Genomic DNA, 15261 nt, shown 5'->3' on the forward strand with positions numbered 1-15261 from the left:
ATGAACGTCGCTTGCACCTCTAGTATTCGTCAAAGAGCAGTTACTCATGCGGGACGCAGGTGGCAAGGCGGTGGCCCCTGCAGAGCTGGCAGGCAGGACCCTGGATACTAACCCAGGATGCAGCATTGATGTCCTCTGAGGTGGCGGGTGGCAAAGTCTCCCAACAAATCCACCTTCAACACTGCAAAGAAATGCGTTTTGGCACGGCAGGCTCTGCTCTCGCCTAGCCCCTGGCAGGGCATTGTCTTGTGACGCCCCTACGCCCCTACGGTGTACACACACTCTATCCTGTGCTTGTAAAATGTGGGTGACATGTCATATACAGATCTAATCACAGGCTCCCCAGAGAATCATCGAGCAGATGGTGTGGTCCCCTTGACATTCACACCTGGTGGCTGCTGAAACCCTAGAAAGAGAGTGCAATTAGCAAACAAACCACCTTGGCTTCATATATTCGTTTCTCTTGCCAAGTGAGAAATTTCACCCTTCAAGAAAGATTTTTCTTCCATGAAGGTTGTGTTTTTCTGCCTGCTCAGTGTGAGACTTTACAGATGGTTCCTACTTTAATTTTAAAGTAGATGATAGTAACAACCCCAATATGACCGCTGCCGCCAACAGCTACTAAGATGCCCTGCGTGGGTAGAAGGACTCACACTTTGGAAAGCACTCTTCTGTAACGTAAAATCTATAGAGACAGGGAGCAACCAGATCTGCTCCCTCCCCTCATTCCTTCTGCAAATTTGCATTGCGTGCCTACTACGTGCAAGTGGGCTTCGCAGAGAGAAGAACTCCAGCTCCTGGTGCCAAGCCAGACACAGCATGTTGGCAGGACAGAAGCAAACAAACAACGCACGCCACTGTGATGAGGGCAAGGAGAGAGGTGCATGTGGACAGAGGGAGACTTCCGGAAAGGGGAACTGCCTCCAGGGAGCCCTGGACATGGATCAGTAGCTTAACAGGGAAACTTACTAAGGATAGAAGGTTTCTCACCCAGAGATCTGTGGATGAGCAACACAGCATTGCTGGAGCTTAGGCTAAGCGTGGGCTGGAGGAGATGGGGATAGAAAGGCAGGCAGAGGCCAGAGCAGGAAAGGTTTTTTGTATCCTGCCAAGGGGTTTGGCTTTCCCTCCGCAGGAGCTGCCTAAGACCTGAAGCAATGGGGCACCTTAAGTAAGGTTGCTGAGGAAGATGCTGGAGGAGGCGTGTGCAAGCCTCATGCACAGCTGACAGCCAGAAAGAAAGACCTGGCAGATGAATTCGTTCTGCACTTGATCCAGTAGAGGGAAGTTTGCAGACTTCAGTGTCCGTTACGGATCAGTTTGCCCATTACCCTTCAGGCTGTGTGTCAAGAAAGATGTCAGTGTCCTGGATAGATCTATCTCATGAAGACATCCCTCAAGCCTGAGACAGAGGTGGCAGGACTGACAGAACCAGCCACCAAATTCATCTTCAAACAATCAATGGGGAAAACACTTGCCACAATCTGAGAGACAGTTAATATATTCCTACCTGAAGAAAACATAAAATTAACCTTAAAAAGACCCAAACAGAAAAGCAAGCACATATGTAAGCAAGGACATATGTAAACAAATAAGAGCTTAAGGTAAATAATATATAGAAGCCCTGGGAACATAAAATAAGAAATCTCTAAATCAATACACATGAAGAATATTTAACACTAGGAGTGACCGAGGTAGTGATCATCTAAGCAGCTTAATCAGTCCTTTCACAAATCAGATTGACAGACTAAGAACCAAACACAGACCTCTGAGACGTGCTGGGGAGCTGCAGTGAGGTGGGCCCTCCCCCACACTGCTGGGGGCATGGAAATTGGAAACGTTTCTAGAAAGCGATTTGGAAAATGAAAGCCAAAAGCCATAAAAATGTCTTATTCTGTGTTCTTACTTTCAGAAATCTATCTGAAGGGAATAATAAATGAGGCAGCAAAGATGTGAATCTGAAGACAATGAGCGTCGTGCTGTTTATGCTAATCCTGAACTGAGCAGGAAGTGATGGGTCATGTAAGGATACAGCTAGCATGATAGTTTATGGCCTGTGGTCTATGATGTACTGCTGTGTGGCCACTAGAGGCATATACTCAAAGGTTTTGAAGTGATATACGAAAATGACTGTGACGCCATATTCTATAAAAAAGCAGCATATTACACCATAAAATCAGCATGCTCCCAATTTTATTTTTTAAAATGTGTATAAGCTAGGTGCAGTAGCTCATGCCTGTAATTCCAGCACTTTGGGAGGCTGAGAACAGAGGATCTCTTGAGCCCAAGAGTTTCAGACCAGCCTGGGCAACATAGCAAGATCACATCTCTACAAAAATCAAAAATTAAAAAATTAGGCAGGTGTGGTGGTACAGGCCTGTAATCCTAGTTAGAGGCTGAGGCAGGAGGATCACTTGAGCCCAAGGTTTCGAGGCTGCAGTGAGCTATGATTGCATCACTGCACTCCAGCCTGGGGGACAGAGCAAGATCCCTGTGTATCTTAAAATACATAAATTAAAATTTAAAAATAAATAATAGGTCGGGCACAGTGGCTCATGCCTCTAATCCCAGCACTTTGGGAAGCCAAGGTGGGCAGATCACCTGAGGTCAGGAGTTCAAAACCAGTCTGGCCAACATGGTGAAACCCTGTCTTTACTAAAGATACAAAAATTAGTCAACTGTGGTGGCCAGCACCCATAATCCCAGTTACTCAGGAGGCTGAGGCAGGAGAGCCGCTTGAACCCAGGAGGCAGAGGTTGTAGTGAGCAGAGATCTCGCCGCTGCACTCCAGCCTGGGTGATAGAGTGAGGCTCTGTCTCAAAAATAAATAAATGAATAGATAGATAAATAAATAAATAAATAAAAATAAATAAAAAATAAAATGTGTATGAAATAAACTTAAATAAATACTAGAAGCACATGTCTCCACGTGGGGAGGTTATGAGTGTTTTCTTTTAAAGGAATATTTCTATTTCTCTACATTTTGCCAGTTTTCTTTTTCTTTTTCTTTTTTTTGAGATGGAGTTTCGCTCTTGCTGCCCAGGCTGGAGTGCAGTGGTGCGATCTCAGCTCACCGCAAACTCCGCCTCCCAGGTTCAAGCTATTCTTTTGCCTCAGTCTCTTAAGTAGCTGGGATTACAGGCATGCGCCACCACACCCAGCTAATTGTGTATTTTTAGTAGAGATGGGGTTCCTCCATGTTGGTCAGGCTGGTCTCAAACTCCTAACCTTAGGTGATCCACCCGCCGTGGCCTACCAAAGTGCTGGGATTACAGGCATGAGCCACCGCGCCCGGCCTTTGCCAGTTTTCTACAATAAATATGATCTCTCTAATAATTATTTTTAAAAATTTAACCTAAAATGCATGTTTACCACACTCAAGTGGCCCTGGTGAGTCCCTGACACCAACAGCAAGTTGGTGCCACCTTCAGCTGCAGTTGGGCCAGATGGAGTGTGGTGGGCTCTTTGGTCGGCCAGGCCGGGAGAGGGTTCTGTTCGGGCTGCCTCATCTGCCCTGCAGAGCGCCTGCGCAGAGGTGGCCACTCAGTGCTCCCCCATGGGCGAGGGAGAGACTACCCTTCTCCCTGCAGGGGAGGTGAGGGCTTGGGTGCAATTATACCGCATGGGGCAGGTTCTCTGGGCCCTCTTGCTTCCTTTTCTGTACCCGTCCCTTACTCCCTGCATCCTCTCCTACCCCACAGGCTGGCTTCCAGGGCCTTCACGATGCCAGCTGGCTGATAAGCACCCTCCTGCGTGTGCACCTGTGCCACCTGTGCCCCAGTGAGCCGGTCTTAATTTCTAATCACAGAGAAAAGGGAGCGGATTACACTCGCTCTGGATAGACATAAATGATAAATTGACTGACTTACTAAGCCAGGGATTCCTTGTATTTTAGAGTGTTTTCCAAAAACCACAAAAGTCATGATCTTAGTCCGTATAGATGACTATAACAAAATACCACAGACTAGGTTGTTTATAAACAACAGAAATGGATTGTTGACAGTTCTGGAAGCTGGGAAGTCCAAGATCAAGGTACCAGCAGATGTGGCGTCTGGTGAGCACTTCTCTGCTTTACAGATGGCTCCTCCTTGTTGAGTTCTCACACAGCAGAAGGGGTGGACAGGCTCCCTCGGGCCTGCTTCATAAGGGCACTGATTCCATTCATGAGGGCAGAGCCTATTCATGAGGGCAGAGCCTACTTCCCAAAAACCCTGGCTCTCAATCAAACACATTGCGGATTCGATTTCAACATATGAATTTTGCGGGGACACAAATGTTCAGACCAGAGAATCATCTTTATGGAAGCATTTTAGGCCATGGGACGGGCCGATGAGAGCTATTTTGGAGCTCGGGCTGTGGGACACTAGCTCATCACTCACCACAGAGGACTGGAGGGAGGTTTCTCCTTACCTTTCTGCCCTGCAGCAGAGGCAGGGGAGGCTGATGTCAGAGTGGACTCCTTACCTTTCTGAAGGGGTTAGGGAGTAGCTCTGAAAGCCTGACCCAGTAGGATAGCTTGAATATTTGACCCTCCAAATCTCATGTTGAAATTTGATTTCCAGTGTCTGAGATGGGCCTGGCGGGAGGTGTTTTGGTCATGGGAGCGGATCCATCAGGAGTGGCTTGCTGCCTTCCTCACAGTAATGAGTAAGTTCTCACTCTTAGTAAAAGAGCCTGGCACCTCCTCTTTCTCTCTCTTTTTTTTTTTTGAGACAGAGTCTCACTCTGTCACACAGGCTGGAGTGCAGTGGCATGATCTCAGCTCACTGCAACCTCCGCCTTCCAAGTTCAAGCTATTCTCCTGCCTCAGCCTCCCAAATAGCTGGGATTACAGGGGTGCGCCACCACACCCAGCTAATTTTTGTATTTTTAGTAGAGATGGCATTTCACCATGTTGGTCAGGCTGGTCTCGAACTCCTGACCACAAGTGATCTGCCTGCCTCAGCCTCCCAAAGTGCTGGGATTACAGTCGTGAGCCACCGTGCCTGGCCCTTCTCTATCTTCCTTTCTCTCTTGACGTGTTATCTCTGCACATGCTGGCTCTCCTTCCCCTTCTACCATGAGTGGAGGCTCCCTGAAGCCCTCACCAGAAGCAGATAAATTGACTGACTTTACTAAGCCAGGGATTCCTTGCTTAGTGCCATGCTTCTTGTACAGCTTGCAGAGCCGTGAGCCAGATAAGCTTCTTTTCTTTATAAACTACCCAGCAAAAGGCATTCCTTGACATCAGCAGCACAAACAGGCCAAGATACCCAGTGACCCTGGGATGCTGTTGGGATTAGCCCTGGACCGCCCTGAGAAGTTGACTCTTGTAGGGTGCCCTTGGGTTTACATTAACAGTCATGAGGTGTCTGCCGAGCGCCAGCATTGTCACAGGCATTAGTAGTACCTATGGGCAGCTGTCTTTTCTGTTTTGCTCACTACCTGGAAGAATGTCTGCAGAGTGAACATACAGTGGCAGTCATATCCAGCTTCCATAGGCTCACAGCACAGACAATTTTGGAGGGCTTCTTCTTATTCTTTTTTTTTTGATATGGAGTCTTGCTCTGTCACTCAGGCTGGAGTGCAATGGCACAATCTCAGCTCACTGCAGCCTCTGCCTCCTGGGTTCGAGCGATTCTCCTGCCTCAGCCTCAAGTAGCTGGGATTATAGGCATGTGCCACCACACCCGGCTACTTTTTGTATTTTTAGTAGAGATGGGGTTTCACCGTGTTGGCCAGGCTGGTCTTGAACTCGAGACCTCAGATGATTCGCCCACCTTGGCCCTCCCAAAGTGTCGGGATTACAGGTGTGAGCCACCACACCTGGTCTGGAGGGCTTCTTTAAGAAAAGGAGGCCAGGCGCAGTGACTCGTGCCTGTAATCCCAGCACTTTGGGAGGCCGAGGTGGGCGGATCACAAGATCAGGAGTTCGAGACCAGCCAGGCCAACATGGTGAATTAACATGGTGGCCAACATGATGAAACTCCGTCTCTACTAAAAAAATACAAAAAACACCCGGGCATGGTAGTGTGTGCCTGTAATCCCAGCTACTTGGGAGGCTGTGACAGGAGAATTGCTTGAACCCGGGAGGTGGAGGTTGCAGTGAGTGGAGATCTGGCCACTGCACTGCAGCCTGGGTGAAGGAGCAAGACTTCGTCTCAAAAAAAAAAAAGTTCAAAATAATTTATTTAGACTGAACGATCATAACAATTGCAGGTTTTAAAAAGCCTTGCAGGCCATGTTATCCTAAGATGTAGGACAATCACATTTTTTTTTGTGAATTAGCTTACTTGCCTGTCTCTGAAGTGCTTGTCTGCAGACTAGCTTCTGGCACCATTGATTTCCACTCTGTTGTGTCACCTTTGCTCACATGCCCAGTGCTGGGCTCAGTAGGGGACATTCAGGCCATGGTACAGCTCCTGTGCTGCACCGTGGCCTCGGGGTGCCCAGTGAGTCAGCATAGTGGGCAGGAGGAGGTGTAGGAGCTGTACCCAAGATGGCTACGTGTGGAAGTGACTATCACTTCCTGCTCATCATCAAACAGCCCGCCAGACCCAAGTTAAAGGATCTCCATCCCAACATCCCTCTAGCTAGATCCTGAATCCCCTGTGGCTACCCCATCCCATGTAGAGGGAAGTGTAATCAAGGGAAAGTTGTAGGGAAGATATCTTACTTTTGCAAACTTTAGGAAAGTTGTAGGGAAGATACCTTACTTTTGCAAATTTTACCAAAACCTGACCTTTTACATAAGCATTGAAAAGTTCCTCCCAGAGTCTTGATAGGTACCTGTGCAAATAAGGGTCCCTAAAACTGAAGCTTAATTAGCTTTACTATACAGTCACATTGGTGAATATTTGCTGCAAATATTTGTTGAATTGAGTAAAAGACATGGGCCCAGGCTTTGAAAAGCTCACAACACAGTGCAGAGACCCAAACTTGCAGAACCCAGGACATCTTGTCCCAAGCTAGGTTCCTGAGTCTACCTGAGCACGGCCTGTGCAGCAGACCGCAGAACCAGAGAAAGCCTGGATTTGGCCTGACCACTTAGAGAGTCGAACACTATTTACCCTTCTAGAGCCTTCTTTCATAGTGTCTCTTCATACTCAGATGTCAGGACCCAAAGCCTTGAAGCTGAGGGCTGCTGTGGAGAACAACAGGACCATTTGTCCTAGTTTCACAAACAGTGTGTTTTTAAGCAGTTTTAAGGAGCAGACCACAGAGGGGACCAGCAGTTTTAAGGAGCAGACCACAGAGGGGACCAGCAGTTTTGTTCAGAGGACTTGGTAAAGTCTAGGGGCCCAGATTCCTGAGCTTGGATTAAAACAGAGCCCAGCTCTTTTTCTTTTTTGTTTTTTCTTTTTCTAAGTCAAGGTCTTGATTGGGCACAGTGGCTCACACCTGTAATCCTAGCACTTTAGAAGGCCAAGGCAGGTGGATCACTTGAGCTCCAGAGTTTGAGATCAGCCTGGGCAACATGGAGAAACCCCCTCTCTACAAAAACAAAAACAACAAATAAAGAGTCAGGGTCTTGTTGTGTTGCCCAGGCAAGGCTCGAACTGCTGACCTCAGGCAATCCTCTGGGCTCAGCCTCCTGAATAGCTGAAACTACCAGCCATGCCCAGCTCAGAGCCCAACTCTTGGGGTTGGGGTTGAGGGTGAGGGGCAGACACAGGGAAGGTATTTTCATGGATTCCTGGGGTGAGTTTGGAAACCAAGATTCTTACATAGGTAGGTATTAATCATGATTTAAAGTGTAGCTGGGGCAGAGTGGGAGGAAGTGGATGGGGTCAGGGCCTGAGAGACCAAGCCGGCTCACACATGCAGCTGGGTTCCCCGTGGACACCAGGTGGTGGATCCCTGTCTCTGGCAGGAGGTTCTGCTGTGTATTATCTGCTTGTCCCATTGCAGGCAGGAGAGAATTTCTAGCCTCTTCTTTAGAAATCAACACTCTTGGCCGGGCGCGGTGGCTCAAGCCTGTAATCCCAGCACTTTGGGAGGCCGAGACGGGTGGATCACGAGGTCAGGAGATCGAGACCATCCTGGCGAACATGGTGAAACCCCCTCTCTACTAAAACTACAAAAAACTAGCCGGGTGAGGTGGCGGGCACCTGTAGTCCCAGCTACTAGGGAGGCTGAGGCAGGAGAATGGTGTGAACCCGGGAGGCCGAGCTTGCAGTGAGCTGGGATCGTGCCACTGTACTCCAGCCTGGGCAACAGAGCGAGACTCCGTCTCAAAAAAAAAAAAAAAAAAAAGAAATCAACACTCTTCCTCCCAAGAGGGAGATGTATCCTTGGTTTTGTACTGTTCTGTGGGGACCTGAAGCCCAGACTGTGTTAGTATGCTTACTACTCTTCCTGTAAGCCTGGGCTTACCCCAACCCTACCCCACAGCACTCCTCAGGCAGGGAGAGGGACAAGGGATCACAGAACCCTGGGTGGCCTCATCCTCCCTGGGGGCTTCTATGGGGCTCCCCACCTTGCTCTGACCCAGCTGCACCCTCACTTCTTGTGGACCTACAGGTGGGCAGCACAAACTGGACCCTGGCTCTGCTACCCTCTTGCTGCTGGGCACTCAAGCCCTGAGCTCTGGTGTGCATGCTGCCTGGGCAGGGAACACTGCTCAGTGGCCTAGGAATACAGTGCCTCTGGGGATGTGGTAAGTGGTAAGTATTGATAAGGGCATCAGTGTGGTGGTGTCCTGCAGAGGAAAATCAATCCTTAGAGCAGCATTGCTCTGAGCTCACACTCTTGATCATGCAGAGTGCTAACTGGATGGGTCAGCATCTTGGATGCCTTAGATCTGCACTTTGGGTGTGTAAAGGAAAAAAGATGTCAGGACCTCCCAAATTTAGGCAAAAGTGAAGATTAAGCCCTGAGGCCGAGTCATTGCAACATCCTCTTCCAAATGAACAGCGGTTACTGATTTAGGCATCAGCCAGGTCCCCATGGAAAGGTAAAGGGAAGGCCTCAGGCATCTGCGACGGACCAGAAGGGCTCCACCTCTACAGATCACTCATAAAGGAGTTCTTTGCTGGCCTCCCATAAAAGAGGACATGCCAGTTGTAACGTGAGGTCTACAAGCTAAGTCTAGCTCCTAAAATGAGTCTGTTCATTCCATACTGAGAATGTGGATTACGTGCTTATCTTCCCAGGTGCAGAACAAAGTCAAGACTCCTTCCTCCACCTTCCCTTCCTCCACCTTCCTCGCACAATTGACTCTTCCTTTACTCTCTTTTTTCTCTTATGTAAAAACGTAGATTTACTAGACACTAACTAAAGTCTCACAAGAATGTATTAAGTTGGGGCAAACTAATTTGGTTTTTGCCATTACTTGTAATTTTGCACCAACCTAACTATAAAACTATTCCCGCTTGTCTGCCTCTCTTCCTACATGCCTGCCCCCACCCTCCTTTAAGTAAATGTATAAATACAAAACTTCCTGAAAGCCTCTTTGGAAAAACAGCCACAGATGTGTCTGTGGCTTGTGTTTTTACGGATGTTCCCTAAAGTGGCTGAATAAACCTATGCCTCAGTCCCTCATTTTGGTTGTCAGGTAATGTGTGTCATGTTTCAAACCACAGCCCTTAGTGTTCTCTGAGCTGTGGATGGAAGCCGTCTGCCCGGGTTTAGGTGGAATACCACCAGGTAAGGATGTTTGTTCTCTGAATCACTTCTGCCAGGCACTCTCCAATTAGATTCCATTCCTGTTTCTCAGGAGAAGCTGGATCTAGTCCTCCGTCAGTGGTTGTGAGAAGATGCTGTTGAGCTGTCCGCTGACGTGTTGCGAGAGGACTGGGCTGAATGCAATGGCAAATCAGAAAGCTTAGAAAGGGGCCAGACACAGTGGCTCATGCCTGTAATCCCAGCACTTTGGGAGGCTGAGGTGTGTGGATCACTTGAGGTCAGGTGTTCGAGACCAGCCTGGCCAACATGGCAAAACCCCATCTTTACTAAAAAAAAAAAATTACAAAATTAGCCAGGTGTGGTGGCACACACCTGCAATTCCAGCTACTTGGGAGATTGAGGCAGGACACTTGCTTGAATCCAGGAGGTGGAGGTTGCAGTGAGCCCAGATATCGCACCACAGCACTCCAGCCTGGGTGACAGAATGAGACTCCATATCAAAAAAAAAAAAGAAAAGAAAAAAGAAAGAAAGCTTAGAAAGGGTTTCCAGCTTCTCAAACAAATTAGGTCATCAGTGTCTTTAGGAACTAAGTCATATATTAACATTCTATTTCGCATCTCAATTCTTTACATCTTCCCCTCAAACTTAGTTCCCCAACCTCTAAGGAATTTTTCCATCACGTGCTGACTAAGCCATTATTGTCATAAAACCCAAAATCCAAATCCCAAAGGAAATTAATCTGAAAATCCTTGATTCTATAACAGGCTTGGTTTGCTACTTTCATTTCATGCAAACTGCCTGCCGAAAAAGAACTGTAAAATTTCTCTGCTTTCTTATCCAGTGAGTGCCCTTTTTTTGTGTGTGCAGGAAGGCTCCTAAGCTACTGCAGAGAAGTGGGGAGCTATTTATAAATGCAGCACACGATGATGCTGGGCTCGGCAAGTGAATCACCCAGAACTGGACGTTTAGGGAGGAGGACATGGTATCATTTACCCGCTAATCTGCCCTGGCCTGCTGCCCAGGGAATGCCATCTGAGCCCTTGAGGGAGCCCCACGGGAAAGTTCAGTCCCTGAGGACCCCAGCTGGTTGGTTTGAAAATGTCTGCAGCTGTAACTTGCACTGGGCATGGAGAACTCACTGGCACTCAGTTTTCTGTGTCAATTCATACCCCTAGAGAAGTTTTCATGAGTTACAATGGAGATTGGAGTTTCCCACAGCCCCAGCATCCTGCGCTGTCCTCTGAGGTAACAGCAGAGTGCAGGGCAGAGTGAGATGTTTTAACCGAGCTGCAGACTCCAGGCCCAGATGATCCAGAACTGGGCTTTCCTATGGTGCTCCGTGCTCCTGGATATAATTTGAAACTTTTTTTTTTTAATGATTTTTAATGCATCACAGGGAATGGTAGAAGTACCGAAAAGATTAGAATCAGGTAGGCATCTCTTCCTTTTTTTGAGAAGGAAAATAGAGTAGATCGTAAGAAACTGTCGGGTTGCTTGATGTAGCTTCCTGAACACTCCTGGGGTTGATTGCTGAGCATATGATTTATGAACATTAGGAAGAAATACAGATTGCCAGGAATCTGTGCTAGTTCAGAAGAGCAGGCCATGCCAGACTCACACTGTTTCTTGTTTAGAGGGTGGTCCTTGGTTCATACCTCAGAAGAATCCCATAGAAAGCATATTTTAACATTTTGTCAAGCATTTGACATAAAATCCCATGTATAAAATAAAGAAATATGGTCTTGGTGGTAGCACAATTGGACAGGTGAAAGATCAATTGATTGAACATCTACATTAAAAAACCTGCACTGTCCCAATTACCCTGATTTGCTCATTACACATTGTACACATGTATCCCCAAAATATATACATCTATGATATATCAATTTTAAAAATAAAAAATAAAATAAGAGTGGAAAAAACCCTTGAAGGTGAGAACATGGGTCATGTTTAAGGATCTCTTGATGTGGTTGCATAAGAGATTTTAGTTTGGGGTAGGTTAAATTTTAATCACTAAATTCCCTTCCAACCATAGAACATCTATTCACAGTGTAAATTTAAAAGGAGAAAACCACCTTGGGACTTTCAAAAATACTGCGACGTGGTTAGAATCCTAGAGTTCTCAGATTTAAATATGTCTACCCCATATGTCATTTCCACGCTCCTTTTTGAAGATTTGCTGTATTTTAATTTCTCACTAACTTTGCATGGTGGCAAGTGTAATTATTTGTACATAATAAATTATATAATACGAGAAAAAAAACTGGATCAGTGTTATCCTGGAGAATGAAGTAGTCTATTTTTGAATTTCAATGTTCAGAAGTATTAAACTTGCTGCCAAATCTGTCAATAATAAAAAACTTATAGGGAAGGCTAGTATGTCAACGACGCAATTCAACTTAGAAGCTTGACAGGCCTGGAATGATGGGCTCAGACCCACAAGTCAAATGCGAGCCCGGATAAATGTCAAGTTTGGATTTAGATTTTTAACCTTGGGGAAAACACCTTGGCAATTCATGTGAAAAAGAACTGGGGAGTCACATATAAAGAATTTTTTTTTTTTTTTTGAGACAGGGCTTCACTCTGTCGCTCGGGCTGGAGTGCAGTGGCGCCATCACAGCTTACTGCAGCCTTGACCTCCTGGGCTCAAGGGATCCTTCCACCTCAGGCCCCTGAGTAGCTGGGACTACAGGCACGCACCACCATGCCTAGTAAACTTTTAAACTATTTTTGGTAGAGATGAGGTTTTGCCGTGTTGCCCAGGCTGGTCTCAAACTCCTGGGCTCAAGTGATCCTCCTGCCTTCGCCTCTCGGAGTACTGAGATTACAGGCATGAGCTACCATGCCAAGCCAGAAACATCTTAATGTTTAAAACATATGTATGTTTTTAGTTTTTTACTTTAAGAAAACCAACAAAATGCATATTATAAAAATCAGGAAAACATAAAGAAGTGGCGGAGAAGAAAATGCCCACATTCCCACCAAGGAGAAGCCCTTTGTAAAGGAGCAAAGATGAGGCTGGGGAGGCGAGGAGTGAGCTTGGCCAGGGCTCAGGGGCACAGATTTGGCTTCTGAGGTTCCATTTCCTCATCACTAAAGCGAAGGGCTTGACTCGATGATCTGTTAGGACCCTTCTCATGATAGGAATGAATGACTTACTGATAGGCTATGGCTGTCTGCAACAGCTGAAAGGCTCTGAGGCTATCAAGGGAAGCAGATGGAGCAATGCTGTTCTGAATTTCAGAAGATGAAACCCCACAAGTGGGTGAGGTGATACTTAAGCAAACCAAGAAAACTTTACTCTCTATTTCCAGAACTAGAGAGGGCTACTTGTGCTATGGTTTGAATATGGTTTGTTTGGCCTTGCCAAGCTCAGGTTGAAATTTAATCCCAGTGTTGGAGGTGGGCCCTGGTGGGAGGTATTCATGACCAGGTTGGTGCATCTGGCCTCACAGTAATGAGTGAACTTTCCCTCTACCAGTTCCCACGAGAGTTTCCCTGAGAGCAAATTGTTAAAAAGAGCCTGGCACCTCCCTTCTCTCTCTCTTGCTTCCCTCCTCTCACTTTATGATCCCTGTTTCCCCTTACCTCTCACCACGAGTAGAAGCAGCCTGAAGCCCTCCCTAGAAGCAGATCCTGGCACCATGCTTATTGTACAGCATGCAGAACTGTGAGCCAAATAAACCTCTTTTCTTCATAAATTACCCAGTCTCAGGTCTTCCTTTATAACAACACAAACTGACTAAGACAAGTTGTCAAGTGTCAAGTACACTGATATGGGGTAAACCAATGATCACCTGTCACTTTCAGTTTGGCTAAGAGAAGATTTCTTTTTTAGACGGAGTTTCACTCTTGTTGTCCAGGCTGGAGTGCAATGGTGCGATCTCAGCTCACCACAACCTCCACCTCCCAGGTTCAAGTGATTCTCCTGCCTCAGCCTCCCGAGTAGCTGGGACTACAGGCATGTGCCACCACGCCCAGCTAATTTTGTATTTTTAGTAGAGACAGGGTTTCACCATGTTGGTCAGGCTGGTCTCGAACTCTCAACCTCAGGTGATCCACCTGCCACGGCCTCCCAAAGTGCTGGGATTACAGGCGTGAGCCACCACATCTGGCTGGCTAACAGATTTCTGAAATAAATTCCTGAATCTCAACCCCTACAAAAGCCTCATTTGGCAGGGCACAGTGGCTCATGCCTGTAATCCCAGCACTTTTGAAGGCAGAGGCAGGTGGATTACCTGCGGTCAGGGGTTCGAGACCAGCCTGACCAACGTGGTGAAACCCTATCTCTACTAAAAATACAAAAATTAGCCAGGGTTGGTGGCACATGCCTGTAATCCCAGCTACTTGAGAAGCTGAGGCAGGAGAGTTGCTAGAACCTGGGAGGCAGAGGTTGCAGTGAGCCAAGATCATGCCATTGCACTGCAACCTGGGCAACAGTGCAAAACTCTGTCTTGAAAAAAAAAAAAAAGGAAAGAAAACCTCGTTAATCCAGACACCATTTATTAAGAAATTGCATTTGTTGAGAAAGGAAATTCCTTCCAGGCAGTGACTCATGCCTGTAATCCCAATACTTTGAGAGGCCACGTCAGGTGAATTGCTTGAGCCACGTCAGGTGAATTGCTTGAAACCAGCCTGAGCAACATGGTGAAAATTTGTCTCTACAAAAAAACACAAAAATTAGCCAGGTGGCGTGGTGTGCACCATGGTCCCAGCTACTCTGGATGCTCAGGTGAGAGAATCAGCTGAGCCCAGGGAGGCTGAGGCCGCAGTGAGCTGTGATTGTGCTACTGTACTCCACCTGGGTGAAAAGTGAGACCCTCCTGTCTCATAAAAAAAAAAGGGAGAGAAATTCTTACTCAATGCTAAAGGTGTTGAAATAATTCTTCCTCTGCATTTTCAAAACACTCCGAGAGGCGAAGGCAGGAAGATCACTTGAGCCCAGGAGTTTGAGACCAACCTGGGCAACACCGCAAAACCTCATCTCTACCAAAAATAGTTTAAAAGTTTACTAGGCATGGTGGTGCACGCTTATAGTCCCAGCTACTCAGGAGCCTGAGGTGGAAGGATCCCTTGAGCCCAGGAGGTCAAGGCTGCAGTGAGCCATGAAACATAAAAACATAAAAAAGGAAAACATTATTAAATAGCAAGACTTTTTCTTCTTTTGAGACGAGTCTCACTCTCATCCGGGCTGGAGTGCAGTAGTGTGATTATAGCTCACTGCAACCTCAAATTCCTGGGCTCAAGCCATCCTCCTCAGCCTCCTGAATAGTTGGGATGACAGGTGTGCACTGCCATGCCTGGCTAATTTTGTGTGTGTGTGTGTGTGTGGAGATGAGGGTCTCACTATGTCGCCCAGGCTGATCTCAAATTCCTGGCCTCAAGTGATTCTCCCACCTTGGCCTCCCAAACTGCTGAGATGACAGATATGACCCACTGTGTGCCTGACAACACCAAGACTTTTTCAAAGAGAGCCCAATAAATCGAAGACCATTGCTGTACCTTTTCATGTTCCTGGTCTAACTACAAATGTATACATATGAAAGATTTTTTGTTTTCATAGCATGCCATTACATAATGATGTCTAACTATGAAAGCCTGGTTATGCTCATTAATTAGTCCTACAATTAGCTGTACCATTGCAAAAACATGTA

Source organism: Trachypithecus francoisi, unplaced genomic scaffold, assembly GCF_009764315.1.
Source record: "Trachypithecus francoisi isolate TF-2019V2 unplaced genomic scaffold, Tfra_2.0 Lachesis_group5, whole genome shotgun sequence".
Taxonomy (NCBI): domain Eukaryota; kingdom Metazoa; phylum Chordata; class Mammalia; order Primates; family Cercopithecidae; genus Trachypithecus; species Trachypithecus francoisi.